This window comes from Chamaea fasciata, unplaced genomic scaffold, assembly GCF_029207755.1.
Source record: "Chamaea fasciata isolate MVZ Bird 193981 ecotype frontalis unplaced genomic scaffold, bChaFas1.0.hap1 SCAF_3, whole genome shotgun sequence".
In the NCBI taxonomy this organism is placed as follows: Eukaryota; Metazoa; Chordata; class Aves; order Passeriformes; family Sylviidae; genus Chamaea; species Chamaea fasciata.
The window spans coordinates 112380456-112403157 of record NW_027094088.1 but is presented as its reverse complement, the minus strand read 5'-3'; the positions used below and the strand labels follow the sequence as shown (position 1 = coordinate 112403157).

The window sequence follows — 22702 nt, the reverse complement described above, 5'->3', positions numbered from 1 at the left end:
TTGCAGCACTGGGTGTGTGCACGAGGAGCTTGGTGGCCGTAGAGTTGCTGTCCGGTTTGGCTTGAAAATGAGATTACTCAAAAGAAAAATAAAAAAACCAAAAAGTGCTTTTAACTTTGGAAGTGGTGTGCCCGTGGATGTGCACAAATGCTCCTGCCTTAGAACCACGGAATCCCAGAACGGTTTGGGTTGGAAGGTGTCTTGGTTTAGATGGACAGGTATCTGCCAGGGAAGATTGGAGTCTCCCTTGGAATGTAAACTCCCCCCCCCTTTTCCAAATTATTATAAATTTGCAATAAAAAGCTGTCAGGCAAGGATTTTGGGAAGAGGTGTAGCGGTTCCTTACTAGGTTTATAAGAAATAAAAATGTTGTAGTACAGAAGAATAAGCCAACAAACAAACAAACAGGAAATCCTAGAAAAAACCCTGACAGAGTCAGAAATGCAACCTGACGCCCTGTTGGTCAGGGTGTTGGAAACAGTCCAAAATTAAGCCCTCCTGGAGTGGCAGATGGAAGCAGAGATGGTCCTGTGGAGAAAAGGATCCAGAGATGGGTCCAGTCGTCCGTTGGGAGTCCCGTGGGAACACTGGCTGTCTGGTGACACTTGCGGCTCCTTTTCTCTGGATGGAAACGGTTTGGCTCCTCCTCCCTGGGTGGAGCACCTCACAGTGGGATGACGCAATGTGTCACGGCATTGGTGAGCTTTAATGGCCCATTAACTAAAGATACCCCCGTGGAGGTACCGGGAGAGTGAGCAGAGATAAGAAACAATGCCCCACCCGGTTTTGACAGCTGCCTTGTTATCAGAGTAGGCAGTTACCCCCTCCCTTCTGGAGTTACAGCAGATAAGGAAAAAAACCCCAAGTGTCTCCCCAACCAGGCTTCAACGGATGGAATAGAATAAACGTTTTTTTGGTTACAAAACCCAAGGGACTTCAGAGATCATCTCATCCCACCCCCTTTCACTATCCCAGGTTGCTCCAAGCCCCGTCCAGCCTGGCCTTGGACACTTCCAGGGTTCCAGGGGCAGCCACAGCTTCTCTGGGCACCCTGTGCCAGGGCCTTCCCACCCTCCCAGGCAGGAATTACTTCCCAGTGTCCCATCTAACCCCGCCCTGAGTCCATGGGAAGCCATTCCCCCTTTGTTCTGTCTCCCATGGCACTATCCAAAAGCGTGGATCAGTTTTCTGCAGGCTTCTGGAACCCACCTCCCCACTTCTGGCTTTTTAGCATTCCTTGTGCCTCCAGCTCTAGTCAGGGCAATTGTTTTTGGTATGAGGCAGGAGGGAGGCGTCACTTAATGGCTTAAGGATTAACCAGCTGATCCCATCAACTTTCCATAGGGTGCCGCTGATTTCCCAGGTTTTGATTTGATGCCGGTATTCATGAGCCTCTCCCTCAGCCCCGGCGAGGTCCCTTGATTAAGTCATTAGTGCTCCGTGGGACCTCATGGGGAGCCCAGGCTGCCTCAAATAATGAGCTGACAAGAGTGGCAGCATCAGATGTGTCAGCATCCTGCCCCATCCCTTCCCCTTCTGATTCCTCATTATTCCTGGTGGGCTTGGGAATTTTGTGAGAGGGAGTTTTTTTTTTTGTTGCCTGGCCGTGGAGAAATAGAATTGGGCAATGGATCATGTGAAAACAAGTGTCTGGCCGTGTTTGACCTGCCCTTCCTTCCCTTCGTCCCCAGCTTCAGGGTTTGCTGGAGACTTTAAAAAAAAATAAAACCAACCCAAACCCAACATCAAATTGCTTTTGAGCAACGTGAAATCCTGATTATGGAAATGTGAGTTGTGTATCGCAACACACACGTTCGTGTTCTGCCTGCTCAGAAATCCTGCTGCCGCCGGTGGCCTGTGCATGGGCATCCAAAGGGAATTTTTAAAAACTTGTTGGGGCAGCTGTGTGACACCAATACCTTCGTGGCTGGAATGGATGGGTTTTGGGTGCAGAGCAGCACCGATGTGCATTTTATGGACGAATAAAACTGGTGAGGTCTTTTCCAAAGGACCAGGCAGCCTGAATTTGGGTACTGGAGCAAAGCAAACCAGCAGAGAAGGGTGGGTGAAAAGCCCTGAGAGGGGATTGATGGATCTCCTTAATCTGGGAGAGGGCAATGGTGGCATTCCTGAGCTTTTTCTCTGTTGGAAAATCCTGTTTTCAGTTGTTCATATGATGCCAAACTTCAAGCAGAACATTCCAGCTAGTTGCTTTTTGGAGGAGACTGAGATGAAAACTGTTCGGCTGTTTGGGAGGATGGGGCTGAGAAAATACATTTCCTTACAATTAAAAACAAATACAAATAAAGGCGGGGTGACCAATTCAAGTCACGGTGCCTCTGCACTTGGGAGCAATGATTGGATGGTTGGCAAATACCTCCTTTGCAATTCCCATAAAATCCACCAAAGCTGGGCCAGTTTGGAAACGCTGAGGGAATAAAGGCGGGGAATTAAGAGGGAGAGGAGGGAGGAAAGCTGTGTTTCTTAATCATCAGTGAGTCCCACCCTCGAGCTGGATGCTGTTCCCATGGGCTCTGTGTCATTTGGGGGAAGCTGCTGGAAACAATCTCTTGGGAAACTCTTTCTCAGAGCCCTGGTTTTTGAACACCCTGGATTCAGTTTTGCAGGGATGATGGCATTCAGTGGGGCCTGCCCTCCCCTGTGTGTGCCTCTGTGTGAAAATAGGTGTGTATAAATAGGTGTACGGTGGTGAGGGTGATAAAATACACCTGAATATAAATAGGGAAGTGTTTAAGGCTGGGCTGGATGGGCTTTGGGGCAACCTGGGATAGTGGAAAAGGTCTCTGCCTGTGGCAGGGGGATGAGCTGGATGAGCTTTTGGGTCCCTTTCAACCCAAACCATTCCGTGATGTTTTAAAATCCGAGGCATCCCCTCATGGGCAGGAGCTGCCTGTCCTTGCCCATCCTCTGAGGCTCCTGTCCTTGTGGAAGGACAATGTCGGTGCCTCAAGAGCTTCACCCTGGGCCAAATTTGGGTTGACACAGCTCCAGGAGATTTCAGGTGTCAGAAAACACAGTTGTACAAATTGTATTTCTGTAAGAATCCAGGCTGGAGGCGGGATGGTGCGCTGGGCTCTTGGCTTGGAGCCTCATGGGGGACAGTGGGGGTAAAAACCCTTCTTTTCCTTTTGGTGGAGGTGACCTGCAAGAAAAAATAAATATGGTGAGGCATTACAGAGTATTTGGGACCTGTCCTCCTGATTCAGGAATTTTTTCCTTGCCCACCCAGTGGCTGAGATGACCACACATGCTCAGTTAACCCGGCAGGAATCTGTGCAGGAGATGTTCTTGTGCAACAAACCAAATCAGCAAACAGCCTGCTCGGCTTTGAGATGGATGGAGCCTGTGCCAAAAGTGCAGCAGAGCTCTGCACTTCAGAGCCTTCTAATAAAGCTTTTGCGCCTCTTGAAGTTAGAGAATTAAACACCGCTGCTGGTGGCACCACCCATCGTTCCCGTGGTGACAAAGGCCTGCAGGAGTTCCAGGTAGCAGGAGGAAAATGAAGGAATGATTTGTCCTATCTGCTGGGCAAACACTTAGATTTGCCAGTTTGCCAGGTTGGTTTTTTTGTTTGTTTGGTAGAGGGCAGATAAGCAGATTCACTTTTTAAGGACCGCTTCTGGTGCTTAATCAATTTTTTCTCTTGTCCATAGTGGAAAGAAATTGAGTGTAGAATTAGCGCTTTTAGGGGAGGAGTGGGTTCTCCGTGAGCTGCTCTGAACAAACCCATCTTTGTGTGACCAGGCAGCGTCAGAGCTGTCTAGGAGATCGTGTGAGCCTCTGTTTCCGCTCTTTCTTTCATCAGGATAGGAAATAAAAGTCATGGAGAGGCTGTGATAAAGCTCTGAGTGTGATCATGGGAGTTCCTAGGAATAGCTGCATCCCGGCCCTGGTGATTTTCATCAAGTACAGAGAACAACATAATCTGTGGAGTTCACGACACCAGTGGAGTAAGAAATTGTTCCAGGAATGTGATAAATGGCTTTGGAGCAATCCAGATGATTTTTAAACTGGAGGATGGAGCGAGCAGAGTGGGCTGTGCCTGGGGCAGAGGGCTCAGCCCTCCAGGTGCTTGTGGCTGGACTGAGAAGCCAAATCTGCCTCAGTTCCCAGAATAACAAGTGTTTAATGCCATCTATGGACATGTGAGCTGGGAAATAGGAGCAAAGGATGTTTGCACTCCAAAAACTGAATTTCTGAAAATACTGTTCAAGTAACTTATTTAGCTCTGATTTCATATCTGTATGTTAAAATAGATGTGGGAAAAGCCGCAGATCCTGCAGCAGGAGCAGCAGGGCAGCTTTTGGATCAGGGTGAAAATATCCGCAGTTGAACTTTTTAAACTCTCCCACTGTATTTGTGGGTCAGGAGAGAGACCCAAACCTGAGTCCCTTCTCTGGGGAGAGAGTTCTGGGTTCTGCTGAGTCCCAGAGAGGGCGGGGAGAAGCTGTTTGGAAGGTGACACTGACAGGGGATTAATCACTGGAGCAAATTCCCGGGAAGGGATGGATTTGATCCCTCTGAATTTATCTTTGGAGGTTGAAGTTGCTTTTTCTTTACCTGTAGGAATGCTGAGATGCAGAGAAGGGTGACACCAGCTTGGAGGCAGTGAGCAAAGGAAGTTTCCATTGCCTTTCTTGAGGACAAAACCTCAAGGCGGCTTTTCTGCTGTGACAGCAAAACGCAACCGTGGAACAGAAGGTGGCTTTGCACCATAAAATCCTGGAAGTTCTTCCTTGGACCAGTTCCTTTCGAATGAGTTTTGGCAGTGGGCTGGGAGCTTAGGACAATTTTCTGGAAGGGGGATTGTTGCCACTTTCTATGTGTTCTTCCTGCTGGAGATGGAAGAACTGTGCCAAGACAGATCGTGATGTGCCTCGAGTTATTCTTTGCAGCAGTTCGTTTACCCCTGCGGAGCATCCCTCACTTTCATGCTGATTCCCTGTGCCACTCAGCTGGTTTGAGGTGAAAAGGATTTGTAATATCCCCAGCTGTTGGTTCAGGTGAAGAGGAACCTTGATTTGAAGGTCCAGTTTTTGTCCCTGGATGTCTTGAGCCTCTGAAGCGGGTGCAAAGTGATTTCTTTAATAAATTTTTTCTGAGTTAGATGAGGGGGGGAAAAAAAAATCCTTTCCTCTCAAAAGTAACTCCTAATCTTGGAATCATTTAGGTTGGAAACTCCTCTAAAATTGAGTCCAACCGTTCCCCCAGCACTGCCAAAGCCACCACTGCCCCAAGTCCCCAAGTGCCACATGCGCAGAGCTTGGGGGGCTCCACCACTACTCTTTTGGGGAAGAAATTATTCCTAACACCCAATTTAAATATTGTCTTTTTACTCCTTGTTGATAAATGTTGGGGGTAACAGTTCCACAGTAAATGTCCTGTTTACCTTATCATTCCTCATTTCCACGCTGGAAATCTCTGTGCATTCCTCCTTTTCCTATGCAAAGCCCTGTCTGTCAGCTCCATCTGCAGATTTGAGCTTCCTGAGGGGATTTTTAAAGGGAATCTTTGTCCCTTTGGGATTGCAGTGGTCGCTTGGCCATCCAAAGGTCTAGGTGGGGAGCTGTGGCTTCCTGCAAGAGGACGTGAAATGGGAATTGTGGCATCTGGGGTGGGTGATTTGGATCACACAGAGCTCTCAGTGGAGCATTTCCAGCCCGAGTTACCCCGTGCCTTGCATGCTGGCAGGCTCCTGCTCAGCTGGAAGGTGAGTTATTAGCTGAAATCCCTTTCCCTTCTGGTGGTTCAGCAGCTTTTAGGGCATCTCCAGCCTGCCTGAGGTTGGATCGTGAGTGAGAACCCAGCCCTGCAAAGTCTGTGAAGGTGCAGGATAAGGAAAAGGCAGGAGAAACTTGGCAGGCAGGTTTGGACTTGACTCTTGGGGCCAGGGGGGGATAATTTCCCAATTTGTTCCTGGGAAATCGATTGGTTTTGTTCAGGTTTATGAAAGAAATTAAGAGTTTATCCTTCACCAGCCTGTTAAAACTCCTTTCCCACAGCGGGATCATAAAACCTTTGACTTTCTCTCTGCTTGCAACAACAGGTTTTAATTTCCCCTGTTCGTGGGATTTTGTTTGCTGAAGTGGAAGGTAAATAGGGGCTCTCCGGAGTTTTCTTGTGGGGATTTCTCTCCCCACAGACCCCTCCTGCATTATCCCACTCCTAACAACAGGATTCCCGAGCACTCCTTCATTTCCAGCTCTGCTTTACTGTGTTCTTTCCTGGAGGATTAATATGCTGGGTGACCTCTGTGCATAAACAATTCAGGAGCAGATGCTGGAGAGCAAATGCAGTTAATGGACCCTGTTGGGGTTTTTTTGCCAGCTTTATGGGACATGTTGCCTGAATCAGCCTGGGAAACTTTTCTGCTCTTAAATATCAGAGCTCCATTTAATGTTTTGTGTTGTCCAAACATCTGCTGGACTTTGGCATCCCCCTAATGGCAATTGGAATGGGAGTGCCAGGAATGCTCTCCAGAGCTCTGGATCTGGGCTTCTGTTGCTCTGTCTCCATCATGTTGGCCTTCAGCTCAGGTTGGAGCATTCCAGGAATGATTTCCTGGGCATATTTCTGCATTAGGTCGCAATATATTTGTCTGCCTTAGTGCAGGAGAATGAGCTGAAGTAACTGCGTTGAAACCGAATTTTTGATTGGCAATGGCACCTCTGACAGTGGGAAAAATAATGGTGGTGCAGGCAGGTGAGGGAAAGAAAAAACCAGTCTGGATAAGAGCCGTAAAAGAAGAGAAAATAGGGAAGCAAATGGAGATAATTGTCAGGGAAGAGTGAGATGGAAGCAGATTGGGGTGTTTTTGTGACCAGGAGTGAAGGAAAAAGCTTTTTTGGTGAACGCTGTGAGCGTGAGCAGAGGAAAATGGACAAATTTCTCTGGCTGGTGAAGAGATGAGGTCAGGAAAGAAAAATGAGAGTGTTAACCATCCCAGGATGCCATTTAGTGCTGCGTGTTCCACTCCTGGCCTTCCCCAGCCCCCCGCGAACGGGGATTGCTCCGGGCCACCTGGGGCTGCAGGTTCTCCATCCCTGTTTCCCGCAGGGCAGAGGGAGATCTGTGTACATTTATGAGAAGCTGGCTTTCATTTCCAGGAGGATGCGGGTCTCACTTGTTTATGTTGGAGCAGCCAGCAGGAGGAGGCCATGTGTGTGAGAGCAGGGCTGGATTCCCTCTGTGGAGCAGAGGAGCCTTCCCTGGGCATCTCTCCACAGCTGCTCCCTGCGTCAGGCATGAAAAAAGAAAAAAAAAAAAAAAAAAAGGCAATTTAAAAGTTCTTTAAAAAAGATAACAACAGCAGAGTTCTGTTTCAAAGGATGGAAGGCTCCTTGTGTACTAAATGCATCCCACCACGTAGATTCCTGTGATCTCCAGAGACCCTTAGGAGCTGCAGCTCAGCGCATCAAAGGAGTGTCCGTGGGGCTTGGAGTACAAACACGGAATATTCAGGTGCCGTGGGGGGTTCACAAGGCTCTGGGTCCGTGCCCAGGGAACAGATCTTCCCTTGCTAAGACACCATCTGACAGCCTTCCCCTTCCAGACAGCTCTGCATCAAAGGTGACCTGAAAAACTTTTTAAAATACATTAAAACGTGTCCCAAACTCAGAAATTGGACTATGCTGCCGAAGTCCGGGTTTAAGAACTTCCCCTCTGCTTAAAAGATGTTTCTTTGCAGAGTAAGTTTTGCTGGTCCTCACCGGTTTTAAGCTCTGGGAACCATGGACCTCTCCTGGCACAGCTGAAGGGGGACACGTCGGGGGGACACTTGAGAATGATCCACGCTCCAATACTGGTGTGGCATCATCTGATAATCTGCTGGCTTCCCACTGCCCGAGGGCAGGGCTGCATGGGATATTGGGAAGGAATCCTTCCCTGCAGGGTGGAGAGGCCCTGGAATAGAATTCCCAGAGAAGCTGTGGCTGCCCCTGGATCCCTGGCAGTGTCCAAGCAGTGAGGATGAGGATTTCTCTGCTCTGCCCATGGCACAGAGTGACAGGGGCCCAGCAGCGTCCCCCCCGTGCCGAGTCAGGATCAGTGCAGGTGACCCCGTGGCCCTGGGAGCCCTTCCAGGATGGTCACCCTTGGATCCCCCTCTCTGCAAACACTCCAAGAAGTGGGATAAGGTGACGCACGTGTGTTTCATGGCTTGCTGTGTGTGGGTAGGAGATGGGGACCTCAGGAAAGCTCAGCACCCTGGGGACACCAGGCTCAGCCGCGCCGTTTGTCTGCTGCCCAGAGTGCCGCCCTGCTCTGACCAGGGATGGTTCCACCCTCCCACAAAGGAACATTTCCCTGTTTTCCTGGGATGGTTTCCCCCACGGGATCTGGAATGGAGTCCTGTGCCAGGCGAGAAGCCAGCAGACGTCTCAGCAGCGGGATGTTCTCCCCCTCCAGCCCCGCAGTGGCCGGGGCAGCTGGATGGGGATGAAAACCAACATCTCCCACCGGCTTGGGGTGGTGAGGAGAAGGGGTCGGTCCCTGAGCTCAAAGAATTCATTTGTTTTTTGATCATCCGTCGGGAAGAATCCAGCAGAACCCCGGGGTGCCACTGGGATGGAAAACAGGCGCCTGCTGTCTCAGAAATCTTCAAAACATTTCTCTCCTGGCCAGCACTGCTGGAGGCTTTCCTGGATTGGGTCCGTGCCAGCCACGTCGTGCTCCTGTCCCCAGCCTGTCACCTGCCTTGCTGTGTCCCAGCAGATGTGACAGAGCACTGCCGGCTCCCGACGGTGGGGAGAGTCACGACGTGTTTCTGCGTGTTCCTGTGGTTTGGCAGAGCTGCAGGAATCAGCATTTCCCGTTTTATGGATCCCCCTCCCCTTCTGCCAAATGGGAATAACACTGCACAAAGTGCCTTGTCCCCGTGAGGGAACAATTTGGTGGCATTCAGGAGCTGCTGAGTCTTGAACAGCTTCTGCTGGTCCAGCCAGTTCTTTGAAAGTTGGAGTTTCTGGGTACTTTTTTTTTTTTGTTCAAATAGCAGCTTGCGACGGACCAGAAACTGTTGTGACAGTGCCTCTAAAATCCTTAAGCTGCTCGAATCACTCCGAGGAGCCAGGCAATAAAAGAGCTGGAATAAGATGTATCCCACAATGTCCTTCACTTCTGCTGACAACTGCAGTTTGAATCGCTGGTGCAACCTTTTAGCATAGCTGGCTTGTAAAAACTAATAAAATATAAGATGAAGTCGGAACAGCGACTTGCCACCTCTTCACTGGTGGAGAGGAGGGAGAAACCAGCCTTTTTGTTTTTGGGGTGAGCCCGTGCTGGGATGCTGTTATTGCTTTAATGACAGTGATCAGAATAAGATATTAATATACGCTGGGATTTTGACATGATTTTAATTATACGGTGTTTATTAGACTTGGGCCTTCACTTTAATCATAACGTGGCATTTATTCTGGGAAGAACCCGATGCTTTCCAGAGCTTACATTAATATCAGGCTTTTTAAAAAAAAACTCTCAAGCTCTCTACTAGTCGAAGGTGTCCCTGCCCATGGCAGGGGGATGGAATGAGATGATTTGAGGTTCCTTCTAACCCAGACAATTCTGTGACTCTCAGGAGAGTCAAGACTGATAGATTTTGGCATCTCATTGCCAGGTGCTCTGATTCCTCTGGTTCCTTTGTCCCAAGTGGCCGGAGTTTCAGGGACTCAAAATAATTGGTGGCTTTGAAGAAAAAAAAAATGCATCTTTTAATTTCATAAAGTGTCAGCATTCCAAACTTGCCATAAAACATCTCCAGACCTGGGAGAGGCAGCTGGGGCTGTGCAGATGCTGGCCTCGTGCAGCGTGGGTGAGGTTCCAAGTGGGTATTTCACAGGTGACATTGAAATGAAACCCTCAGCCGTGGCTGTTGAGTAACATCTTCACTCCTGATTTCTGGAGAACTCCGGGAGGAACTTTGCGATCAGGGGAGGAAGGAGGGGTAGAAGGGTCGTCGTGGCTGTTCTTGTTTCTGCAAACATTTGTGCATCCGTGTGGCGGATGGGAGCGTGCCAGGACCCGCAGCCTGCCAGGAGAGACGAGCTCCCGTCACGATGCGTTTCCTCCTCTGTATCCCGAAGATGTGTGTGGGCACTCGGGAAGTGTTTTGCCAGCTGAAGTGACAGGGATGGAAGGGGATGGAAGCAGCCCTTTATATACCAACCTCCAGGGACCAGCCCTGACTCCCTGCCGGGAGCTGGGGCTGGGCAGAGGCTGCGAGGATGGAGCACATCAGTGAGAGTCGGGGTGGGGAGAGGGAGGTTGAGAGGCTCTGCTGTCCCAGAGGCTGTGTGGGAGGATGAAGGCAGGGTATGGATGGTCCTTTCTGTTTTAAAGCAAAGGGAAATAACCGCTGACGGCCGAGGCGTGGCCTGCCTGCCTGAGGATAATCCTGGAGCCCCGGGCTTTTCTTAACAAAAGGTATTTTATTTTGCTTTTAATTTTTTTTTTAATCTGTTTGTCTGCTGAGATCAGACGGGTTGTTCGCAGCAGAGGCGTGGCTGAGAGAGGATTTGAGCTGGGGGAAAGAGCTGGGTGAAGAACTGGTGAGAATTACTGGGCTTGAGGCTGGACTTGGTGGGTGGAACCCGTGGTGTGTCACGGAACAGGCTGGGCTGGGTGGCTTGTCATGATCCTCTTGGACTGGGCTTCGGCACTTTGGAACAGCGGACATAATGATTTTATTTAATATTTTTGTGGGAAACGATCTCATGGACGTAACCTGAGAGCTGCCAGTTACCAGGTGGTGTACAGGAAGAGTTTTGTGTGAAGTGAGCTGAGAAAGCTGAGAACGCCTGGAAACAGGCTCAGAACTGATGGAGCAGGGACCTGATGACCCACATCTGATCCCTTTTAGATTTGCAATATCCCTTCTCCAGGTGGTCTCGTTTGTGCCTGATTCCCCCTTTAGTGTCCTTCAACCTCCTTTACTCCCCAGCAGCTCAAATTGTCAAACTTGTGGGAGTTTCCAGGCTTAAAACTGTATCATAAATCACAAGATCCCAGAATGGTTTTGGGAGGGAAGGGACCTTAGAGCTCATCTCATCCCACGCCCTGCCACGGTCAGCGCCGCCTTCCACCCTCCCAGGTTGCTCAGTCCCTGTTTGGAGAGGCCCAGAGGGAATGTTTGTGTCAGTGCCTCTCCTGCACGATGCCTCGAGGCCATGCACAACTTATTTCTCAGTCCATGTGGTTTTGTCTGTGTTTTTTCCTGTTAAACAGGAGGGAAACCCTTGAGATCAGCGCTGGGAGAAAGAAGAGAGGTGGTGAAGGAGCTGATGTGGGATGTTGGACAGGTCTGAGCCAAGGAGCTGAGGGACAGCAGGTAAAGCACAAAGGAGCGCTGCAGTGCCAGGCTGCCCCATGCCTGGGGTTAAGCTGCTTCTTCCCTTGCTGGTTTTTAACATAATTTACCAAAACATCTCACGCCCTTCTAACAACGCTCTCCTCCTCCCCACAGTCCAGTTGAAATACCGGTGAGATGAGGAAAGCTTGTAAAAATAGGGCAGGACCAGCGCAGTGTCACCCCCCAGAGCTTTAATCAAGCCCCTTAGATATTTTCTGGCCATCAGCTCTTTCATTTGATCACCCGTTCATTGCTGAAAGTTCCAGCCAAGTTCATTTGGCAGAACTGCGGGCGGAGAAGCAGCATTTCACAATATCCCGGTTTCAGCAGTTTTCAATTCTGATTTTGAAGGCGGTGTTGAATGTCACTGATGGTCTGAGCTCAGTCTCTGGGTGCCTCGGGATCCAAATCCCTGCACGCGGCTCAGGGGGAAGTTGGGCTCTGAACATTTTTCTTCTTCAGCATCATTCTCTGGGCAAGATTCTTGTCCCCAAACTCTTTGTAATCGAGGTGTGAGGATTAGTCCATGGGTGCTGATCACAGCTCTTTGCGGGGGTGTGTGGCTGCCTGGGAGCCTTCCAATCTCACTGCAGAGGCTGGAATTGCTGCCAGCAGCACATTTCTCCTTCCTCAGTTTTCTTCTCACTCCTGTAAGGGAGCCAGAGGATGAGATTTTGCTCCCTGTGCTGAGCTCCTTCAGGCGAACTCAGGCCCTGGAGTATTGTCAAAGCTGCTGGTGAATTTGGGCTCCAGCAAAGGTGTCCAGAGTGAAGCCAAGGAGTCACTCCTGCCTGTTCCAGGGAATGGCACTTCCTGGCACAGGGACACAAGGACACCACGAGGCAGTAGCATCCTGCACAAAGCTGCTCTGTCAGCCCGAGTTTTGGAGTGGAAGCAGCACGTGGATTGGGAGCCACCAGAGTTGCTCAGGTCTGGCTGCTAAATCCGACTCCTGCTCTTAGGAAAACCTGGATGAAGTGTGAGGGGCTGTGGGACAGCTCAAAGCACATTTGGTGCTCTCCAGGTCCCTTCTGGCCATGAGCTCTGCTCCTCTGTGAGGAGATCACAGCTGCATCTCTAATGACACGGGGCCAGTTCAATCCCCTGTCTGAGGGTTTCTCCAGGAGCGCCGTGTCCTTGTGAGCCGTGCCTGGAGCATCTGCTCCGTGGATTCTTGGGCTGAACTGCTTCCAGCAGGCTTAGCAACTGTGCCTGTGATTTCCTGCAGGAAATCCAACCGTGCAGGATGGTGTTCGGCTTACGGGACTGTGACTGTCAAACCATCATGGCACTCTTAAGTTGCCTTTTTTTATTATTTTTTTTAAAACCTGTTAGCTGTCTCCCCACCCCCAAATCTGTGCATCTATGGAGTTTGGTTTTTTTTCCTCCTCTGCTTTATTCAAGTGAAAGAGTAAATCCTTTTTGATTTATTCCAGAGCAGCCCTCGAGCTCAGCTCTTGTAAGAGCCTGCTGACTTGGAGTTCAAAAGATCTCGCATCTTTGAGGCCAGGCTGTGGTCTTCCATCCTGCCTCGAAGTTAAACTGAAAGAGAAAATTCCTTTTCTTCTTCCAGAGAAAATCGCCGTGCTGTGTGAGGGAATCAGACTTAACCTGGAGCGGCAGAGAATGCCAACACGCAGAATTCCAGGTTCAAAATCCGGTTGTTTAGCAAGGCTTTATTTCCAAGCACCGAGCACGTTGTTTAGGAAGTGTTTTATGGAGATAAATACTCCTTTCAAAGCAGTGCTGTTGCCTGGCTGGGATCCAGCCTGTGATCCTACATTAAAGCATTTCCTGGGTGTTCAAACCACTTCATTACCACGGTGGCTAGAAAATGGTACTTCTTATCCCCAACTTCCCGCAGATCTGCAGGGTTTGGTGAGACATTAGGAAGAAATGTTTTGCTACCAGAGTGGTGGTGAGGCTCTGGAATAGAATTCCCAGAGCAGCTGTGGCTGCCTTGGATCCCTGAAGTGTCCAAGGCTGGGTTGAACAGGGTTTGGAGCACCCTGGGATAGTGGAAAGTGTCCCTGCCCATGGCAGGGGTAGAATGGGATGATCTTTAGAAGTCCTTTCCAGCCCAAATCGTTCCATGATTCAATGAGGTGCAGACATATCTGGCATATATATGTGTGTGTGTGTGATTTATATACATGCACAGGGCAAAATAAACCTGTAAGAACTATTCATCTCCTATTTCACTTCCACAGGGCCCTGCTTAGTCCAGATTTATGCAGTTGTGGCCGCACCTGTGAGCTTGGAAGGCCAGAGGGAATGGATGGAAGACTTTTAATAACTGTGGGGACCACCCTCCTTTTTCAAATCCAGCTCTTCTGAGCAAGGTGACCTTGGCTCTGCTTCTGCCTTGGGAATCCAGCCCTGCAGGGGGAAGGAGATGCCGACCCACGGAGCAAAGGCTTGGCCAGACAGCAGCAGGAGAGAAAGCAAGCACAGGTTGGGCTGGTGGAGTTTTCAGCACACCTGAGGTGGTCAGGCTTGCAGTTAAACACACTGGGTGCTCTCCCAAATTTGAATTTACGCCTGGGAGTGGCGTGTCTCTTTTAAAGAGCTCCTGCTATGGCATGCTGGGGAGAGAACCAGATTTTTTACCTGCCTCCAAGCAGCACAAAGGGACTGGCAGCGTAAGTGAGGGCTCAGGTAGCCCTCACAGGTGTGAGGAAAATCTCACGTGGTGTTTTGCCCGCCCTTCTCAGCAGAAGTCTTCCAGAAATCCTTTCTGTCAAATTTTTTGGGTCTGTGGAGAGTGTGGATGGGAACACCTTGGTGTTTTACCCCTGTTCCAGGAAAAAACGCGTAGAAAGCTGAAACTGCATTAATTCTGTGGCGCGTGTGGGTGCGGTAAAGCCACACAGCTCAGGTGACAGTAAAGGACAGGTAGCAGACTGGCTCTTCTGCTCTTCTGTCCCCACTCTTCCTCCTCTTTCTTCAGCAGAGAAAACCCACATCCCGACCTTCTCCCGTGTTCTGAGCCAGCAGTGAAGTAGGAAAATGTTTTTTTTTTCCCCCCAAATATAATTTGAAACATGATGACTGGACCGTTCTTAAACAGCTTCCAACTTAACAATAAAGAAGCAGAGCGCTTGGCAGGAGCCTCTGTACATAATTTAGATCATAATCAGATGCATTAACACATTTTATATGGATCTCTTGGGGGCCAGGAAGACGAGGTGTGCTGGGTAATTTCTTTCCAGATTTCTTTACCTGATTGTTTATTGCTCTCGGGGACTTCATTTGTGGTCCAAATGTCACCGGCAGAATCCTTCCTGCATTCAGAGTAGCTGCTAGCGAGGCTTCACATTCCTTAATTGTTGTGTTCCCCTCAGCCTTTCCACGGCTGTCAAAGGGAGGATGGGGAGGGAGAGAGGGAAGGGGGACAAAAGCAAGGACCCACATCCTGCAGATTGCTGAGTTTCCCCCGTGCCTGGAGCTCCCGGAGCTCGACAGGAGGGAAGGTGCTGAGATTGCTCCGTGTTTCCCACTGAGTACAATCGGGAGCTGCTGCTGGAGGGCTGTGTGGGGGAAAGACTTCCCCTGCCTCCCCTTCCCTTCGAGATGTTCAGCAGAAGCAGCTCTAATTTTATAAATCTGAAAGCTTTTCAACACTCGGAGAAGGGAAATGATCGCGCGTCTCTCGCGTTGCTCGGTTGTTTTTGCCATGAATCCACCCGTTCCCAAGACGTCCTTGTGAAATCTCTCCTTTGACAGGAAAAAAAAAAAATCTGTTGCTGCTTTGAGAAGTGATGTTTTGGGATGTCTTTCTGCTCTGCTGGTTTGTGTTATCCCCACGGAAGGTGGGAAGTTCCCTGTCACTTCAACATCTCCTTTATGCGTGCTGGAGTAATAACCCTCCCCGGGTTAATGGGATTTATTCGTTACTGAATGCCATGGAGTAGTGTCAAATTGAGATTCCCAATCCTTCCCCAGCCAGGGGCCAGGCTCTGCTCCCAGATGGGTGCACAGCTCAGGTTTGGGACATGAGGGGCTGTTCTGTTCACTCATCCGGGCTGGAACCACCCAGTGGTGGCCTCAGCCAGCTGCCATGGATCCAGAATAATCCAGCACAGCCAGGAATCGAACCTCCAAGCAGGTCAGAAGTGGCCTGGGCGTTAGGGCAGGTGAGAAAGCTCAAGAGCATGAGAGTGGCTGGCTTACACCCCTGGATTTGGGCCAGAGATCAGGCCTGGGGACCACAGCAGCCCGTGCCCAAACCACAGAGCTCCTTCTTCCCCTTTTTCACCGGTAATGGTGCTGAAAACCACCCCAGGCCGGAGGAGAAGCATGGGTTTGTTTGCTTCTTTTTTTTGCCTCTTTAATAATTGTTTATCAATATCAGGTGATGATGCAACAGCATCCCAGATTAGCTGAGCTTGTAAAGTGGCTTTTAGCACAGACCGCGATGATGATGATGATGGAGAAACGAGTGTCCTTAAAAATCAGCCTTGATGGGATTGCTGAATTTCCATATCGTGGACTGAGTCTCACCCTGTAACCCCAGTGCCTTGTGCTCTTGAAATGTCCGCGGGGAGACGGTGAAGAGCTGAGCTGGGGCCTCTCCCACAAACGCCTGCCTTTCCCTGGGTTTTCCAGCTAAGTCCTGAGGAATGGTGTTACTTGCAGGCTATTCTCCCTCAAAATATAAAAGTTAAGGTTGTTTTGCTCTCCTGAGAAAACCCTTTCGTGTCCATCTCGTGACTCAAAATTGGCAGGAGAGCATCAGAGCAGCCTGATCCAGGCCCTGAAGGGTTTGTGTGAGCAGGACTGGCAGGAGTACACGAGAGGCAGAAAATACCCCCAGTCCCTTTGCTATTTATAACCGTGTCACCAGCAGTTTCCTTGCTCCCAGTGCCCAAGTTCCCAGCTGGGACTGATGAATTCTCCTTAGGTCAGTGGCACACACAGCTTGGACAAGCTCAATGGCTTCTGGGTCTGGCTGCCAGAGCTGCTGCTGAACAGGAGGAATGAGGAATTCAGGTTCTCTTTAGCACGGGAATCTGCTGTGCTACTTTAAACTGACACGGGGCAGAGTTAGGTTGGATTTTAGAGAGAAATTCTCTTTTAGAGAGGTGGTGAGGCCTTGGCACAGGTTTCCCAGAGAAGCTGTGGCTGCTCCTGGATCCCTGGAAGTGTCCAAGGCCAGGTTGGATGAGGCTTGAAGCAGCCTGGGATAGTGGAAGGTGTCCCTGCCCATGGCAGGGGTTAGAACTGGATGATTTTTAAGGTCCCTTCCAAGCCAAATCATTCCAGCATTCTGTGATTCTGATATTCTAATGTGGGGGATGCTCTTTAAATATCAAAAGGAAGGGAATAGACATAAATAAAGCAGAGTGGGAAAGATGAACCTACTCTCCTGGCGGTGGGGAATGGGAATGAAGTGCATTTTCCTGTACCAGGCAGAAGGATGCTGCCTGTTGTGAACACGTGTGGTTGCCCTCCTCTGGTTGAAGACAGAACGACCTCCCAAGACCGGAGACTTTTTTTTGGGGGGGCAGGATTGCTGTGTTTCTTCAGAGTGACTTGGAAAAGAGTGGGGATCGTTTTAGATGCTGGGAATTTATCAGGGCAAAGTCTCACCCTTCGTCTGCAAAGCCACCCTGGGGAAAGGGGCAATGAGTTGTGCTGAGCCAAGGGGGATGCAGCAAAGCGAGAAGGTGTCACTAAACGTGGAGAGACTCTGCAGAGGTGGGTGCAGGGCTTGGAGAGGCTGCCAAAGCACAGCTTGGCTGCAAGATGTGGCTCTGAGGAATCTGTCCCCGAGGCCTGGTGACCCCACAGCCCTGTCACACCCCAGAACAGGCAGCTGACCCCTGCCTGCCATTCCGCTCAGTGGAGCTGGCTTGATTTATGCATCAGGCTGAGAATTACGTGACAGATTTAATTAGCAAATCATTTGCTGCTGACCTTCCGTTTTATGGAAATAGTCTGAAAGTGAGTTTATCAGCAGTTGGCTGTTCCAGCAGAGAAGCAGAGGCTTAGAGGATTTGAGGGAGCTGCATCCAGCACTGGTGATTTCCACTCGGGTGTGTTAGACCATGTCCTTGAAGGCTGCTGATACCAAGTCAGGTAATCCTGGTCAGCAGAAAAACTGGCTTGTGCTTTGGGATTTTTTTTTTTTCCCATCTGGATCAGGACCAGCAAAGTCAGGGAGAAAGCTGTGTGCCTTGCAGGAGTGTCTTAAAGGTGAAACCCCTGCTCTGCATTTGGAGCCGTTCCAAAATGTGAATCCTAGGAACTACAGATTTTGTCTTCTATGGATTTTGGCAAGACAGTTGTTGGAGCAGCTGGAAGGGAGATGAACCTGAGAGGAGCTTTTGGCTTTGGTGAAACTCAATAGTTACTTTCCAGTAACAGGGAGGCATTAAAAAAGAAGCCGAACCTGGTGACATCTGAAATTCAAACAGCATCCATTCCATGCTTTTTTTTCTCCCACTACAGCAACCAGACAGGATCCAGGGTGGGATGTGCACACCTTGTGCATCCCTCTGCACGCTGGATACATGGAAGGATTTGGGGAAATGATTGTGTAGGGGTTGAGCAGAGAGCTGGTCCTTAACAGGCTGTCCCTTAAACACCAGCCCAACCCATTTAATCTCGCAGCGTTGCACTCGTGAATGTTTTATCACCTCCTACAAGTACTGAGTCCTACAATGCCACTAAAACACGTTGAATTTTAGTGTGAAAGTGGTGAAAGCGTCTGAGCTGAGATGTATTCCCGTGTCCGGAGGTAAACGTTGGAGAGAGGGAAGCACAGTGTGCTGGGAGGCTCCTTGCTGCCACCAGCTCACACATCCAATGAAAAGCTTACAGAGAGTTATTTTTATTGTCCATTACGGCTTTATCTAGTTCAGATTTCTCCAGGAAAGGCTTCCACCTTCTCTCTGGCATTTCTTTGAACTGTAGTACTGACAAGTTTGGAATGGATCTTTGGAAGTCTTTAATTCAGTGTCCTGCTTAGGGCAAAGGTAGATGAGATTGCTGGAGGCTTTGTCTGGTTGAGGTTTGACTTTGCTGGACTGGAGGGTCCAGCTGCTCTCCAGGCTCCTGTTCCAGTCGTTGGTTTTCCTACTGAATGTCCTCACAGGACACTACATCAGAAACCTTGCTGCCGTCAAGGTAATCAGCATCTGCCAAGGATGGTTTCAGAAGATAAATCAAAGAGGTTCAGTTTGCCCACAGCACATCTTCTTACCGTTCGTGGCCACGGGAATGGATTCCAGGAGGATTTGCTCCATCTGTCCCTGCCCACAGACCTCAGCTGGCAGCAAGGCGTTGCTGTCCTCTTCATTCCAGGGACAAACCCTCACAGAGTGAGTTTGTGCTGTCAGAGTTAATACTCGGAAAGTGAGCGCAGGTAACCTTGGCTTCCTCCTGACTTGGCTGCTCACGAGCTTTCACTGCCTTCTCTAATAAAGCCTTTACAATTGCTTAGAGACGCTTCAAGTTGTTAATGTTTAAATAAAGGGATTAATTTCGGGCCTCCTGCTGCTAAACCTGTACGGTTTGAATTTTGAGGAGGCGCGAACGGGCTGGGCAGAGCGGCTCCCTTTGATCGGCTAAATGGACTGGAACTTGTCATGAGCAGCCACCGAACTCCTCAGCATCGATCTGCACTTGCCAGGCAATGGAAACGATTGAAATGGCTCCGTGGAGAGTAAATACACAGGGATCTTAGGGCATGGATATAGGCAGGTGCCTCAGGAGCTGCTGCCCTTTAAACCTGTTCCTGCCGTTGATTTTATTGATGATTGAATTGGTTTTCTGACATTTCCATGCCTTTGTTTCCCCACCTGTAAATTAGTTGTGCCTTCCCTTTGGGTTATCGAGCTTGGCTGACACATATAAAAATTGTCAAGGTAGGGTGCCAAGCGCACACAAACTGTTTTATTTTTAGTGTCTTTTGAGATCTTGGACCTCTTTGTTCTCCCTTTTATCTGTCTCTTTTCTTTTTAATCACACCAAATGGAAATAAATTCAATCACAGCTGGTGCTGGAGAAGAATCATTAGGCCCATCCAGCTGGCTGTCTCGGGGCCAGAGCGGGATTGTTCCCTACGCTGCATTTCCAGAGTATTTTATCTCCTTTAGTCCCGTGTTTGTGGAGTGATGAGCTCCTTTCACTTCTGTCGGCTCCTGTCATCGATCCCAACGGGAAGGGCTATTTTTAGGTGGCTGTAAGTAAATGGACATCAGGCACCGTGGAAAGGGGACTGGGTTATTTTTGGAAACCCATCAGCAGCCGTTCTGGCAGGTCCTGCTGAGGGATTTGTCTTCGGCTGGGCTGTCTCAGGTTGTGGGATCGCTTCCCGAGGTTGTGAACCTGGTTTCTTGGATGTGAGCTGCACTCTGAACGTGGAATTAGCAGCTGCTGGAGATTGTGTTGATGGCATCAGTTGCTGGGATTGAATTCCCCTTCGGCCAGGTTGGATGGGGCCCGGAGCAACCTGATCTAGTGAGTGGCATCCCTGCCTGTGGCAGGGGCTGGAATGAGACAAGCCTTAAGGTCCTTTCCAACCCAAACCAGTCTGGGATTCTGGGATTCTAAACCAGGCTGGCTGGGAGGGATGCAGGGTGGTGGTTGAGCTGGAGATTTTGGGGCAGAAGATGAGGTTGGCTCAGGGGTGACGTGGGAGATGCACCTGGAGTGGAGCCGAGCCGTGGAGATGATGTCACAGCTGGAACCCGTGAAGAATGTGCAGACTTGGCGTCTGTCAGTGGCCACACGGCAGGTTTTGGGGTGCACCTGGGAGTTTGGGATTGTTCTGCTTCAGTGGGTTGCAGCAGGGTGATGTTTTCTTGGTTTAGTCCTTTTCGTAAAGAATTCTGTCACGTGGAGACGTGGGTTAGGGTGGGCTTGGCAGCACTGTGTTGTTGGGCTCAGTGATCTCGCAGGGCTTTTCCAGCCTTCATGATTCTGTGATTCCAGGATTCCATCAGCATTTTGGGACAGCTGTGCCGCAGTTTTTGTGTGGAGCTGATGCCGCTTGGAGCCACTGGGCTGTGAATGTGCAGGTTGGACCCTGGGGGCAGTGACCAAATCAACGCCACCGCTGCGGAGAAAACCTCCTGTGGGGGATTTCGCTGCACATTATCTTCTCTTTCTGCCTCAGCAAAGACCCGAATCTAATTTCAAAGGTCAGAACATGCTCTCACCTGGGTGTTCCCAGCCTTTTATAGAGTGGTTGAAGGCCATTTCCTAAAATTAGCTGCTGCAGGGGAAAGCTGATACTGGCTCCATCTCAGACCCTCTCCAAAGCTCTGGGTGATCATTTACTTGATGGGCTCCTATTGAAACTCACGGGTAAAAGGTAGAGAATGGAAGAAAACCACAACCTGATGCTGCTTCCTAACTGAGAATTAAAGTCACGTGGGGTTTTGGGCAGAATTCCTCTTCTTGGTTGTTTTTGGAGGTGTTCTTTTGTTTTCCTGAAGCCCGCCTTTACAATGAGACTTATTTTTGTTTTCCTCAAACTTCCTGGGGATCCAAACATGCTGGGGAGCTCTGGGAAGGGGAACATGTGACTCTGAAGGAGGCTGAAATGGTAAAGCACAGTCAGATCTGCTAAGCAACAGCATTGACACGTTTAAATAAATCTGCTGTTGACTAATATAGAGTGACATATTGAGAGCAATTAAAAAAAAAAAAAAAGGAAACTAGGCGCAAATTTGGGAAATGAGTGGAATGGGAACAGAACAAAGATGTTAGAGAGGACGCTGGATAAAAGAGAGGGAGGGCTGCTCCACAAAAGGAGTTTGCTGGAGAACCAGGGTGTCCATCAGGAAGGGGGAGACAATAGCAGAAGTGCAGATTTGTGCTGAAATTATCCCTTGGCAGAAGGATCTTTGTATTTCTGCTCCTCTGCCAGCTCTGCTGGCTGCCAGGATTGAAAAGATCTGTAGTGCCTGGTGCAGAGAGGAGCATGTGGTGGGATGTCAGCTTAGAGAAGGTGAGGTGGCGCTTCTTGTTCCCACGGTGGCTTTGGGACTGTGGCTCCTCTGGATCTGCTGTGATTTGGGCGTGAGCCCCGTCATTCCCATCCCTCTGGATGTGTGTAATGCTGGACAAGGGAGCAGGGACTGAATCAGGAGGGCTCGGTTGGGTTTGAAGCTGGTGAAAGGAAATCCCTTAAAATTCACAGAATGGTTTGTATGGGAAAGAACCTTAAAGCTCGTCCCGTTCCACCCCCCTGCCACGGGCAGGGACACCTCCCACTGTCCCAGGCTGCTCCAAGCCCTGTCCAGCCTGGCCTTGGACACTTCCAGGGATCCAGGGGCAGCCACAGCTTCTCTGGGCAACTTGCAGAGCTCATCTGTGGAAGCTGCTGCTGCAGGAGTCTGTGAGACTGAGTGCTTGGCGTGTTTTTCCTTTCCTTTTCCCCTCCCCTTTTTTTTTTAACAGTTCAGGCTCTGTAGTATTGAGATTGTCTGTGATTGAGTGCTTCAAAAAAAAGATATTTTGGTGGACAGCTGCTGTTCTTCACGGGCTCCTACAACTCCTGTTTGTTGATGGTTCAGGGGAAATTGTCTTGAATAAACAGTTCCATGACTATGATGTATGGTTATTCTACACCAAAGCAGGTGGAAACGAGGAGTGAGGGGCTGAAGCGAACGGATCATTGGCTTGATCTAATACAACCATCCTAGTGCTTCCTTAATTCTTTTTTTTTTGGATTCTCTACAGAGGCCAAATTGAGTCGTGAATTTTGTGCCCACCTTAATGACTTCGTTCCAGGCCGATGCGCTCGCGTCCATCCGTGTGGAGCTGTGTTTGCCAGCAGCTTTCCCAGCCTCTGGGAATGGCTCCCCTTTTCCTGGCTGGCCATCAGGTGTTTACTCTGGCCACGAGCAGCCTTTGTGCAGAACAGAAAACTCACACGCTGCCCAGCCTGGGATGCTGTGAGGCTGAAAGGGAGGGAGCTCTGCTGTCCCTCAGGGAAATTTTGTGCAGTCGGAACAATTCGTGGCTCCAGGCACTGAGATGGCACGGCTTTGAGATGCTGGGGCTGGCTCTTCTGCCCGTAATAACTGCTGTGGGTGGCCAGAAGAGGCATTTGTGGATTGCTCAGCCATTAGCACCTCTCAGCATCTATTTTCCAAACGGCCCCTGAAGTGAGCTGGAACAGGTTCCGTGAGTTGGAGCCAGTCTGATCTTTGGGATGATGGCTGGGAGGCAGCAGCTTGTGTTGGAAGCAGTTCTTTCATCCGCATGAGCCCTGTGCTGGCACCGTGGCCCGTTTTTCGAGCTGCTCCGAGGACATTTGGCCCCTCTTCCCTACAAAAATAGCTGCTGTGTGTCGGAGATTCCTGCCTGGAGGAATTTGGG

At 49.8% G+C, this 22702-nt stretch overlaps 1 protein-coding gene across 5 annotated transcripts in view; it reads left to right on the top strand.

The window, feature by feature from the left end:
* The window catches only part of EXTL3 (exostosin like glycosyltransferase 3), a 113259-nt gene that overhangs the window by 52208 nt on the left and 38349 nt on the right, over positions 1-22702 (top strand). For 2 of the 5 annotated variants that reach the window (XM_066180136.1, XM_066180140.1), the window contains one exon: positions 11242-11344. The exons of 1 other annotated variant lie outside the window; for it this stretch is intronic. The gene's annotated coding sequence lies outside the window, so the exon portion shown is untranslated. Of the gene's footprint in view, positions 1-10250; positions 10441-11241; positions 11345-13773; positions 13820-22702 lie in introns of those variants that run through there. 2 more of the 5 variants (XM_066180139.1, XM_066180137.1) reach the window with 2 other exon arrangements.